General features: G+C 41.9%; 1 protein-coding gene across 1 annotated transcript in view; it reads right to left on the bottom strand.

Moving 5' to 3' along the window:
• Positions 1-1,385: 1,385 nt before the first annotated feature.
• LOC127624804 (calpastatin-like) overlaps positions 1,386-14,315 on the bottom strand; it is a 711,053-nt gene continuing 698,123 nt past the window's right edge. Inside the window, exon 31 of the transcript XR_007968225.1 lies at positions 1,386-1,395. The gene's annotated coding sequence lies outside the window, so the exon portion shown is untranslated. The remainder of the gene's footprint in view (positions 1,396-14,315) is intronic.

Consider the following 14,315-nt stretch of genomic DNA (forward strand, 5'->3'; position numbering starts at 1 on the left):
GAAAATGTCCCGGCCAGCCCATTTTAATGCAATATTCTGATATCCATCTGTTAACTAACAGAATGAGAGATGGATAGGCATTTTTGCACTGCAGGCTAAAATGTAATGCTGGGCATTTTTCTTAATACCGCTTCCCCGCAGACACTTTCAAGCTGGCCAAGGTGTAATTGTAAACAGCACAAAGTAATGATAAGCATGAATCCATGTCAGCAACCATCATTACCGCAGATCCTAGTGAATGCATGGCCACGGCTATAGACATTTCTTTCACTGGGACTCAGAAATTAGCCTTAGAAAAAGAGGAAAACAGCAGGCACCTTGCTCTACCAAACTCACATAGACAGCAGATCCAATTTAAATGGGAGTTAATCAGCATTTAATTTATTAGCTTTGTCAATTGTCCACGTAGAAACACACTTCCTGCGTGGGCTGGGGGAGATCACGTGACATGGACCTTGGAGTGCAGCAAGGACGGTTGTATTTATCACACGTAATTATCTCTAATTATCCTCTACCCCATGTTTGAGAAAGGGATGCCAGCTACTTGAGATTAAAACTCACTAGATTCACCTTGAGAGCCTATAATTTTCTATGCTTTGGAGGTTGATAATTATAGAAGTCGCTCCAGGGCTTGCTTGTTTGTGTTGTGTTTAAAATTGATTTGTGAAAGGTGCAAAGGGTTTCCTCTGTATTGTTCTGAATGGACATATCTGTTGCAATTGTAATAAACTGCATAAAAGCAGTAATTGGCCCAAAGGCTGAATTTTTGATTGGTTATACATGTACTGTAAGTACCCCAAGTATTGCAGTTCACTGCAATAACAAGTATTGCAGTGAACACGGAACAGACAAGTAAAAATCTTACTCCTGAACTCTTAGTTTGTTCTGTGTTATAATTATAACTTATTTCTATAAAACTTCCACTCTCATTATCATACAGCAGCTCTAACAAACATTGTAGGACAAATTTAATGATCAGATGATATGTTTTTATTCTGTGGGTGGTGATTTTAATGCATTCTAGCCAGAGGGCAACTTTTGTTTTATAAAAACATTTTTTATAGTAGTTGACTTGCACATAAGGTTCCACATCACCTGCTAAAATGCAAAAAGTTCATCTTTTCCCAGGCAATCTTGACACTTGGATGGAGCAGGGCCTGTTTAATGTTTAGCTCCGTTTAGTGCTTCAACAAAAATGTATGAAGCAGTAAACTCAGTAATGAGTTCTATCAAACTTGCCACAAAATTCATGCAAAATTGCAGCAACTTTGTCACCCATTATTTTCACATGCAAATGAGCTTCCAATTTGTGTAAATTACAGATGTTTGCAGCTCTTCACTGGAAGTGGTGAACCTACAGCAAACCTTTTGGTGGCATTGAAGAGTTTCCCAAAACTAATTTTCATGCGAGCATAATGAGTGGCAAATTTGCGGCAAGTGTGTCAGAAATCCACATTATAGTATGGGAGAGTTCAGTGTTTGCCTGAGAAGCATGAGCCAGTTAGCCTCTGCTGGTAGATGCCATAACTACACCATTTTGCTGTCATGTTTATACATTGCAATATTCAATCCCCCACAGAATCCTATTTCCTTTGGAACCCCCAAAAATTTACAGAGAACAAAGTTATTGCAATATCTCATTCTGGAAAATCAAAATAATATTTTGGGTAATAGTTTTGTTGCAGTAGAATCTACGAATAATAAAAACAGGTAACTAGTGTAGTAACTTGTAAATGCTAAGCTAGAAGGCTAATCAACAAGCAGCATGCTAAGCTAGTAAGTTAATTGCTAGCAGCATGCTAAACTAGCAGGCTATACTGCTACCAGCATGATGAGCAAGCAGGCTACTCGCCAGCGGTATGCTATGCTAAAAAAGTAGTCAGAAAGCGGAATGCTAAAATAGCTGGCTAATCCCTAGTTGTATGCTAAACTAGTAGGCTTAATGGTTAACTTGAGAGCTAACTGTAAATACTGAACATACATTTTTTAAATGACCTACTATGGTTCCTGATATATAATATTTTATGTGACAGTAATTACATAGTTAAAGGGGTCATGACATGGTTTTTTTTATTGTATTATTATGTTCCCTTAGGTGCAATTATAGTATTAATATATTTTTTTTTAAGAAAAACTTTTAAAATCTAGTGATTTATGACCTTTTCCCACCCTGTTTCTCATCCTCTGATTCAAACAGTCTGTTTTGGGGGCGTTTTCCATTTAAGACTTCAGTGTTAACGCCCACTGTTATGATTGGCTAACGTCAGTGCCTATGTATCAATTATTGACGCTCCCAGCCAGAACAATATGCAAGTAAACTAAGTAAAAACACTGTGATTATTCATAATGAATGAAATTGCGCTTTAAAAAGTAGTTTAAAGTTTAAAATAGATTACTTACAGTTTGTGTCGTCGTTGTTCCCAGAATAGTCGGCACGGACTTATCTTTGAGCAACAGTTTTCTGGCAAAGCCAGCATCATATTGAGATTTGTTCTCAAAACAGTCATCCTTAAAATGTACAGAACAAACGCTTAAGTTAACACTGCCGTGACTGGAACGTCCGCAAAAAATAAACTGCATCCATTTTTCCCTGACGTCTGGATCTTTCGGCAGCTTCTTCAGAGGTTTTGTTTGACCACAGCCAGGAACAGCACATCTGTGTGGCATCGTAATTTTCCTGTGCACAAGTAGTCTCTGTCAGAGCTCGCTGTCCATCGACTGAACACTTGTGAGGCGACGGCGATACTGAAATGAGCGTAGTTGTCTTGTGCTTAAATCGTAGTTATCTTGTGCTGGAGGCGGTCATATGCAAACGCTGGTACGTCACTTCTAACCGACACGTCACTTCTAACCATGAATCCAGAACGAGCTGTATTTTGAGCTTGATTAAATAAATGATTCGTTTAGAATGGGGAGGACGTCTTAAAATATTAAACTTGCAGGACGTTTTAATGATACAAAGACCTCTTATATACCAAAAGATCAAGGCAAATTTGGTTTCTCATGTCATGACCCCTTTAAGAGAACATACATCCCCTTTCAAAAGTTAATAACAAATTTGCTACAAACTTGCCGTAAATTGGCCACTGATTATTTTCACATGCAAATTAGATTTGCGGCAAACTGTTCATTGTCGCCAAAGGTTTGCAGCAGGTTCACCACTACTGGTGAAGGGCTGCAAACTTCTGACAAACATTTGTGGCAAATCACAAGCTCATTTGCATGTGAAAATAATGATCATCAAATTTGCATCAAATTTGTGGCTAGTTTGCCAGAATTCTAGTTTTTTTACAAGGGTCCTTAAGTGTTACCCATTCATTTACAAATGACAGTGCTACTTAAAAGAACAGTTTACCCCAAAATTATTGTGTAACCTAAAGGAAAGTTTGTCCATGGAATACAAAAGGAGATGTTAGGCAGATTGTTAGCCTCTGTCCCCATTCAATTTCAATGCATAATTTTTCCATTGAAAGTGAATGGTGACTGAGGCTAACATTCTGCCCAACATAATTATGGAAGAATTGATGTCATACGGGTTTGGAACAACATGAGGATAGAAGAATTATTGGCATTTTCATTCACTCACATTAGATCAGCATTTGGACAGCCTTATGTAACCTGAACAAAACTGCAACGCTTTACTTCATTGGCACCAGTGTTCATATTGAAATTCACACTGGATATATAGGCACACTCTCTGTCATCATACAATTAACTGATCTTCTCATCATCTTATGAAAACTAGTGTCCACCACGCCTGACTTCCTTTCTAAAACATCTATCCACATGTGTCATCTCTCCTCCACCTGCCCAGCTTCCTCCATCAGCACTAGTCTACGTACAGTGTCCTTTCATCCTGCTTTTACATCCCCAGCCACCAACCCATTTTTATTTCCCTCAGGAAATTTACATCTGACAACAACTTTAATTATTTGATTCTGAAGAGTGGCTTCAGTTGTCTTCCTTCTCCTCTTTGACCTTCCCTCCCTGAGCGAGCTGACGGATACATGGCTCTGTCTCCATGGGGGGCAATGGAGAAATGGAGGGGTAGTTTTCATCTCAACAGTCCCATCCGCTGTTAAATGCCTGTCAGAAGCTGTTTGGTTTCCTGTGGTGTCAGGTTAAGTCAGGTCACCTTCAGAGGTCCCCCCTTTAGGTAGACCTCAATCAAAATGCTGACAAAGTCGCTATTGGGAAAAACACCACCCTCAGATAACAGATACTCTTTGATTTCAGCAAGTATGTATCAACTGCATCATATTTTAACAAACTGTAACCCTTATCTTCACCCAGTGCGACTGACTCTTGACTATTACAGTACATGTGAAGTGTGTCATTTCTGTGCCACTAGCGTCACCACACTGAAAATAATTCATAGTTTTCAATCAGCTTTCCGTAACGATTCCAGAACAGAGCAATAGTTTGATAGTGCCATGTTTTGAGGGAAACAACCAACAAATGGCTTATAGTTTCTCATGAAAACTAATAATAATTCAGTACAAAAACATACAACTTTTATCCCTATAAAGACAGACCAATCAACAAACAGGATTTCAAATCAACACAATACAGGCATAACATTTTTGCTAGCCTTCAATCCAAAACTTTATTTTATTAATTTTTTGTTAGTGATTCTACAAAGCACTTTAAACTGTGTCTCGTTCACCCACACACTCACACGCCAACAGAGCTACCATGCAAGGGACTAGCCTGCCATTGGGAGCAACTTGGGGTTCAGTGTCTTGCCCAAGGACACTTCAGCATGTGGAGCCATGTGGGCCGGGAATCAAACCGCCAACCCTGCAATTATTAGATAACCTGCTCAACCACCTGAGCCACAGCCGGCCACTATAAATGACTGATGAATGTAGGGCTGGGTATAAATATAGATTTACCAATGCATCGCCATCTTCATTAGATATCGGATCTTAAATACCAAGATCAATCTTTTACTCTATGAGAAACCCTTCACTGCAATGAGTGGAAATCACTCTCATTGGCAAACACATTTCACGCTAAAATGTATATATTTGGTAACTGGCTGGTAAATGTTTAGATTTCACTCACCAGTGATTTTGTAGTATAGCGGTGGAGCATTCAGCAGTTAAAGCAGTCCTTTCACTGCATGTTGAGAGAAAAAGTTGTTCTGTGTAATGCATGTCCAAATATGAGGTCCACTTGATCCATTTGTCATTGAATAATGTCTTTTTTAATACCCGTTCTTTTCTTTACAGTTAGTTGTTGATGAAAAACAACAAAAATAAACAATCATATATAGCACAGATGAGATAAAGCCGTTTGAGTCGCTCTCATTTAGGGTGCTTTCACACTAGCACTTTTGGTGTGCACCCGTGATCTAATTACGTAAAAGTTTGGTTCACTTGGATAATGTAAACGCTGTTTTCCAATCTCGGGTGCACACCCGCGAACCTCACCCTGGTCCGCTTGAAAAGGTTTGTACCAAATCGCGGAAGTGAACCGCTTGTGATGGCGTTAATTTGGGTCTTTGCAGGCTCCCGATCACAATTATTATGGTATAATGAATTTCTCCTACCTGCTTGTGTCCAAATAGAACAGCTTCAGGGAGCAGCTCACATTCTTCACACATCTTGCAATTTATCAGCGGGCTCGTGGCAGACAAACACTAATATTCATTACATCATTCAAAATTCAATGCATCTGCGGGAGACAAACACAAGTGTTGTTCTGTGCATGGCAAGTTTTTGTGGTAAATCCAAAGAGACAAACTTTAATACTTCACTTAACACAGTGACGTCTTCTCGAGTTGTTACCTAGATACAGTCGTAAACCGATACAGCTTGTACTCACGTTGATGATGTCGGACCATGGTTCGGACCCCAAAATTATGTGAAGTACAGAGACCAGGGGTAGAGGGGGGAGGAATCTCGGGTTTGGTCCAAGCAATCTAACCAAGTGTGAAAGCAACCTTAGGGTGTGTTCACTCTTGTAGTTCAGTTCTTTAGGTTCTCTTGGTCCAGACCAAAAAAGAAAATGATACATTTAGTCCTGGTTCACTTGGCGTTCACACTGGCATTTTAAACACCGAACCTAAAGCTACAAAGCAAAAGGCATAAGAATAAGGTCACTACCTGATTGAACAGCTTTTATGACGTATATTTTTCGTGCTGACAGCTGGGCTAAATGCGCTCATTGGATTTATGTATATATAGTGTGGTATTTTTTATCAGCTGAGAACAAAAAATGAGCTAATAAAATGTGTAAAGAGTCAAAACTATGCCAGGAATTCCTCAATTGCACAGCCAAATGAAGATATGCTGCAAGGACGGTTGACGGCAGTTCCGACACCTGTACCGAACTGTAATGGGCAACATAGCTCCTATGATGAGAAGAACCAGGTATGCTTGAGGTCAGTATTAAAGGCATATTAATTCCTGTTATTGGTCCATTTAGACGTCGTTGGTTCATGCTGCGTTCATATATCAGTCAAACCGCACCAGAGTTCATTTGGAAGTGGACCGAGACGCACTAGAATCGACACTGAATCGATTGGACATTAAATCTTTTCGAGAGCTTGTGAATCATATTCGAATGTGGAAATATGTATCAAAACTCTGCCCTAGATGAATTTCAGTAACCTGTAATACTCTTCCCTCATCACGTTCTAAACCCCAATGTTTTCTATTTGCTTTCTGGTACATAAAATTATATTTTCCGAGCATCAGAACTGGACCATGGAGCAATGGAAGAAGGTAGCCTGGTCTTATGAATCAAGTTTGCTTTTTCATGTGGACGGCTGGGTGCGTGTGCGTCGTTTACCTGTGGAAGAGATGGCAGCAGGATGCACTATGGGAAGAATGGTAGGCCGGCAGAGGCAGTGTAACATTCTGGGCAATGTTCAGCTGGGAAACCTTGAGTCCTGGCATTCATGTAGATGTTACTCTGCAACGGTATTCCCTGATGGCAGTGGCCTCTTTCAGAAGGATAATACGTCCTGCCACACTGCAAAAACTGTTCAGGAATGGTTGAGAAACATGACAAAGAGTTCAAGGTGTTGACTTGGCCTATAAATTCCCCAGATCTTAATCCAATTGAGCATCTATGGGATGTGCTGGACCAATAAGTCAGATCCATGAAGGCCCCACCTCGCAACTTACAGGACTTAAAGCATCTACTGCTAATATCTTGGTACCAGATACCACAGCACACCTTCAGAGGTCTTGTGAAGTCCATGCCTCGATGGGTCCGAGGTGGTTTGGTGGCACGATGTTAGGCAGGTGGTTTTAATGTTGTGGCTGATTGGTATATATTTATATATAATATTAATAAAATAATCACTGCGCCTTAAACAAGGCTTTTATACCCACACAACAACCTACAGTACCAGCAGCACATGTTTGACGTCTGGCGTTTATCCAAAGGCTTGTCAGAGATAACTGGACGGATAGTTCCTGCTCTTCTCACACATCTCACTGTCTAACACTGTAACATCTGATAAAAAAAAAAAGAGCGAGAGATTTAACTACTGTCACAGACAGCCTTAATGAGAGCAAATTATTGCCTCTGCCCAGGGCCGGCCCTGCCTATTAAGCGACATAAGCAGCTGCATAGGGCTGCGCGACCACAAGAAGGACCCCTACCACGGGTTCAGTATAGACAAATAATTATTTGCGCTAAATATCACCATCCAAATTGCCCAGATTTGTGCAAACTATTAGTTAGATAGAACCTGTAAAAACTAGGAAAAATATTATAATATTGTTAAAGAAGACATATAGACACAAGTACATAAATTGCTTAATTTGGTAATTTAATATTAGTTTTTTTATTAATTTGCACTGACTTGGAATTTTATAAAATGTAATCATTAATTTGTGCATGTGATTGGGGTGTTTGGTTAGTTAAAAAATGATATTCTTAAAATTTTGCTCTTCTAAAGCAGTTATGCCTGTGCTAATAATGTACAGTTGATAAATTTGCATTTTTAAGCTTTCTACTTTTGAATAAATTGTTTTGTTTATTTGTATATTTTAAACTTGTTTAGTTATTGATGTTGGTGTGTTTGGTTAGCTGTACAAGTAGGGACACACACACACGCACACACACACACACACACACACACACACACACACACACGTTGTGTTTCCATGTTTTATGGGGACTTTCCATAAACATAATGGTTTTTATACTGTACAAACTTTATATTCTATCCCCTCAACCTAACCCTACCCCTAAACCTAACCCTCACAGAAAACTTTCTGCATTTTTACATTTTCAAAAAACATAATTTAGTATGATTTATAAGCTGTTTTCCTCATGGGGACCGACAAAATGTCCCCACAAGGTCAAAAATTTCGGGTTTTACTATCCTTATGGGGACATTTGGTCCCCACAATGTGATAAATACACGCTCACACACACACACACACACACACACACACACACACAGGCACAAAATGATACCTGAATTGAAATGGATTGATTTAAATAGTTATTTCTTAATGTATCTTTTGAAATGTGTTAAGAGATGAGTTTGGTTATAGTCGTGATTTATCCTTAAGTGCACCTGTATATCACCCATTTGCTGTATTCCATTTGTCTAAATGGGAGGTTCTTGGTAGGAATATGCTGCAATATGGCCCAGACTTTGTGACGATTGTCAAAAGTCTGGCTATGTGAGTCTCTAATGTGTTTCCCTGTCATTATTTCAGTTCCCCTATCAGGCAGAGATATGACGCATTTCCACTTGACATTGCAGTGTCTCTTCAGAGTTAAACACTTTTCTGTTCTCTATAAGTGCCTCTATGGGTGGACAGTTTCTCTGCTGTTAACATTTAAAGCTTTTTCCCATCACCTCTGATTGACAAAGATGTTTTATCCTTAGTTGGCGGTCAATGACCAAATTTATAGTGTTATGGAGTCAGAAACATTTTGTCCCTCCCGTAAAGCTCTGGCTATTTGCTAATTAATCTCTGATACAGATATTTTTTGGCAGATGATGTTCTTGGTTTTTTAGGGAGTGGCAGCAGTTTTAACAGATGCTCCAGCAGGCAATGACCTTTGTAAGGACCTAGAATTAAATGACAGCTTATCAAAAAACTGCCAATTAAACAGAGCGATGGCTGTTTGTGTGACTAAAAGTTGCTAACTTTGCTCTCTTGATGCCTTTTTAGACACATAAGCTCAAAAATAAACAATTTGCAGGAATAGTTTAGCACAAAATGAAAGAAAATGTATTATGGCCCCTACACACTTTCTACGAAATCAAAGAGCAAACTGTGTCATTTACAACAAAATCTGGCCCAAAACGTGTTTTTGAGTTTGGTTCAATGGAACAGTTCACCATGGTAAAATTTCAGGAAAACTTCTTACCGGCAGCTAAACACCATCTAACTACCAGCTAATTCACGTTCAATAATAATCAGTAAAAATAAACAGTTCATTAGCTGTACAATCATTCGTGTAGAGATTTACCATGGAAATGCCATGCTTTTTTTATTACTCCACAAAAGGAATCAAAAAGTGCCTATGCACTCACGTACCATCTGCAGCCGAACGCCATTCACACATCTGCCCAAAGTAATATATGTCTATCATCATTCTTTTGTCTGTATTCTGCCTTTTAACACTGTTTTATACACCCATCTTTGGAGTACTACAAGTGTATAGTGTGTTATTGCATTAGAACAATGAATCTGCCAATAGGTAAACATGACAAATTACACATTATCTACTGCATATATATGTTAGATAGCTGTGCAGTGTGTAAACCTCACTCTCCTGACCTCAAGAGGTGCACTAGCGACTGATGCTAGAGGCTGTAGCCTTTAGCCTCCTTGTTAGAACACCTGCCTCCCATGCTGGAGACCTAGGTTCGAGTCCCATACGGAGCAGGTAGAACAAGAGTGTCACATATACTTTAAGTAAATCATCATCAAATAGTAAAAACAGCTATTCTACTCATAGAATGAGGCATGATAAGACATTTTAATGTCATAATAGTTGAAGTTTTACATGTAGTCTTGTGCGTCCTCATATTTAAATGTACCTCTAAAGACCTTCCTCAGCAGTCTGGCCAGTGTCTGAATGTTTGTAAACAGTATATCGTTGCTCAGTGGTTTCAAACTTCTTTATGGCTATGAGCACAAAACAATGAAGCACTTTTCCGTGAGTGTACCTGGCCCTTTATTATGTTGATTTATTTTTTACACAAACCTATCGATTTGTTCAGAAGGCATTAATTTATTGACTGGAGTCATATGGATTACTTTTAAGCTGCCTAAATATGCCTTTCTGACCATCGAATAGCCAGCAACCTGATGGCACCCATTAACATGAATTGTATGTACAAACTGAGCTGAAATCTGCTTATAAAAATATTCACTTTGGTTCTGCTGAAGATGGAAAGTCATACATGTCTGGGATGGCTTAATGGTAAGTAAATCATGAGGGAATTAAACATTTTGTGTGAACTAACCCTTAAATGACAGAGCAATTCTGGTAGATTTTCATTTTTGAGTGAACAATTCTTTTGATATGTTTAAAACATAAAACAATTTCATACAAATTTATGTTTTCTATTTTGTATTGAATTGTGAGAGATTGTACTTGAATTTTGTACCCACGTCTACAAATGATCACCCTAAATATTTTGTCAAATTTTCCTTTTTTACTTTCTTATAATTGTCTCCTCTAGCACCAGGAAAATTAAATTGTCCTTCCCAAAAGCCTTGTGTTAAATGGATTGAATGAAATAGCCCATCACCATTTAGCAAGTGAACTCTAATTTACAAATAAAATCAGGACCTGAATCACCTCTGCACCACTAATTCAAATGAGCCCCACATTTGTGGCTACTTCTCAAAAGCTTACTGCAATTAGCCATTAGCTGTGACGCACCAGTGCTAATTATCTTATTATTACTGTGATCGTGATTGCAAAGGTGAATGAGAGGTTGTTTTATTCTTGTATCGCAGAGGTCAGATGGTTAGAGATGCTCACAGGACTCTAACAGTGACATTGCAGGTGGATTTTAAAGGCCTTCGCGCACATTGATGTGCAGTGACTAGCATCGATATTGTTCATTGATGTCAGATTAAGCTAATGATTGTGAGACATGATACAGAATGAATCTACTAATACAGGACATCAGAAATTGACAACATATGGACTACTTCAATGGCCAGGCTTTATATTGGATTATTGCTACTTACAAGTTCAACAAGAAAAATGTACCCTCACACACAAATCAAACACATTTTCAAGATCTGTCATATAGAGAACACATTTAATGATAATCATCAAAGCATCTGGCCTACAATATTTTCTTTCCCAAGGTAAGTTTTCTAATTATATTAAAATATACAGTGTTTCATCCTTTTCATGTCAAATACATCAATTCTCAATCTGAATAATTTTGTAATAATGTGTGAAAATAAATTCCTATTCTTAGATTAGAATAGTAAGAAATACATAAAATATTACTTATAAAACATAGAAGAATTCACTAGAGGGACATTTTGTGCACCCATTTTTAATTTTGCTGGCATTTTTGCCCGAGCCCCCACTAATTTTGGACCTTGACATCAACGGCATATGTATCATAGCTACAAAAAAAAAATTATATATGTTTGTTTTATTTCAAAAGAATATAAACTCCTATTTTTCATTAATTTATATAATTAATTGATAGTTTGTGTAAAACGTCTAGGTTATGTATGTAACCTCCGTTCCCGATGGAGGGAACGAGACGTTGTGTCAGAGAAGCGACACTAGGGGTCCCTCTTGAGCGCCGATATTCACCTCTGAACTATGAAAAAAGGCCAATGAGAGTTGGCAACCAGTATTTGCATGTCCTGCCCCCGGACATACGGGTATTTAAGCAGCGCAAATACGGGAGTTCATTCAGGATTTTTCTGAGGAGCCGGAAATGGTCCGGCCACAACAGGGGCTTGGCTCAGCGACGTGGCAGGGGAGACACAACGTCTCGTTACATACGTAACCTAGACGTTCCCCTTCTGTCGCTCTCTCCACGTTGTGTCAGAGAAGCGACACTAGGGGTCCACTTAAAAAGAGCCTGAGCCGTGTACGTGATCCGCTGATACAGGAGCGAGCAGGTATTCCTACGTGCAGAACGACCAACTGTATCAGGCTGCACGTACCCTTCCCCAATGCCCCATTTAAGCCATCAGGATTCCTTATCGTTACCCTGGAGGGGGGAACAAGGTGACGGCCGCCAACATGGGAACGGGTCAGCCTGGCTGGGCCTCTTTTCTCTCTATGTTTCTCGCATAGAGCAACTACGGCCGGGGCCCTTACACGCATTGAGGGAAGGGGGTCTTAGCCCTTATTAGGGCGGAGAAGACCCTGCGGAGGCCACACCTACCCGGGAGGGGAGGCAAATTTTGAGTGGCAAATACATCGCATGGACTATACTTAGGTCTTATGCGGAACAGTAGTGCGGTGGTAGATCCAGCCTCGCAGAGGGGGGAAGCATACAGCACGGCACCTGAGGCAGCTGTAACTGCCTAAGGGAAACACGGAGTCAACTCTTGTGAGGGGACAGAACCGTGGTTTTACACACAGGGGGAGTCCGAACAGGAGGCCTTACCTGTGGGGCACCTATACCAGTACAGGGTAGCTAGTGGTACCCGCAGTGGTTTGGGTCGGCGAGTTCCTCCACGAGAACTGCGACCCACGAGGGCTAGGGAGGAGTCAACCAGTGTCCCAAACCTGGGATCTCCTGGGAAAGAAGGCGACTGTTTCCCTGGTTAGGGGAAGGGCGCTGGGTGCAAGCGATTCACCCGGTCAGATCGTGGACGTGCCACCCGAGTTCTACGGGCTCGGTACCTGAGAGAACACGGACGATACTGACTCAACTTCGGAGATTGTAGAATCTCGCAAAAGTGTTAGGTGTTGCCCAGCCTGCTGCTCTACAAATGTCTGCTAGGGCAGTGCCCCTAGCCAGTGCCCACGAGGACGCTAACACTCCTGGTGGAGTGGGCTCGGACCCGCAAAGGGGGCACGGCCTGGGTGTGATAAGCCAGGAAATGGCGCCGACAACCCAGTGGGCGAGTCTCTGCTTGGAGACAGCATTCCTTTCTGCTGTCCCCAAAGCAGACGAAGAGCTGCTCAGAGCGTCTGGTGCTCTGTGTGCGGTCCAGGTAAATACGTAAGGCACGTACTGGACACAGCAGTGAAAGGGCTGGGTCTGCCTCCTCCTGGGGCAGCGCTTTCAGGTTCACCACCTGATCCCTGAAGGGTGTGGTAGGAACCTTGGGCACGTAGCCCGGTCGCGGTCTTAGGATCACGAAAGTGTCCGCCGGACCGAACTCCAGGCAAGCATCGCTAACAGAGAACGCATGCAGGTCCCTGACCCTCTTGATGGAAGCGAGCGCGATCAGCAGTGCGGTCTTGAGAGAGAGGGCCCTGAGTCCAACTGAGTCAAGCGGCTCGAAGGGGGGTCTCCGGAGTCCCATAAGGACGACCGAGAGATCCCAGGAGGGAAACAGGTTAGGCCGGGAGGAGTCATCCTCCGGGCACCTTTAGGAACCTGACGATTAAGTCATGCTTACCAAGAGACTTGCTGTCTACCGTGTCATGGTGGGCCGCGATAGCGGCAACATACACCTTGAGGGTGGAGGGGGACAGCCTCCTCTCCAGCCTCTCCTGAAGAAACACGAGCACTGACCTAACTGCGCACGTCTGCGGGTCTTCGGCTCAGGAAGAACACCAGTCCGCGAACAGACGCCACTTCAGGGCGTAAAGATACCTGGTCGAAGGGGCTCTGGCTTGGTTAATAGTGTCTATGACGGCCGAAGGTAGGCCGGCTAAATCCTCCGCGTCCCGTTCAGGGACCAGACATGGAGATTCCAGAGGTCTGGATGCGGATGCCAGAGCGTGCCCCGTCCCTGAGAAAGAAGGTCCTTCCTCAGGGGAATTCGCCAGGGAGGGGCTGTCATGAGGAGCGTGAGATCCGAAAGCCACGTCCGGTTGGGCCAGTAGGGGGCCACCAGAGTGACTTGCTCCTTGTCCTCCCTGACCTTGCATAGCACCTGTGCAAGAAGGCTCACTGGGGGAAAAGCGTACTTGCGCAGCCCCGCGGGCCAGCTGTGCGCCAGAGCATCTGTCCCAAGGGGAGCCTCTGTGAGGGCATACCAGAGCAGACAGTGGGAGGTTTCCTGGGAGGCAAACAGGTCTACCTGGGCCTTGCCGAACCTGTCCCAAATCAGCTGGACCGATTGGGGTGGAGCCTCCACTCTCCGCCGGGCAAGTTTTGCCTTGACAGCGCGTCCGCTATCACATTGAGGTTGCCGGGGATGTGAGTGGCGCGCAGT

Source organism: Xyrauchen texanus, chromosome 31, assembly GCF_025860055.1.
Source record: "Xyrauchen texanus isolate HMW12.3.18 chromosome 31, RBS_HiC_50CHRs, whole genome shotgun sequence".
Classification (NCBI taxonomy): domain Eukaryota; kingdom Metazoa; phylum Chordata; class Actinopteri; order Cypriniformes; family Catostomidae; genus Xyrauchen; species Xyrauchen texanus.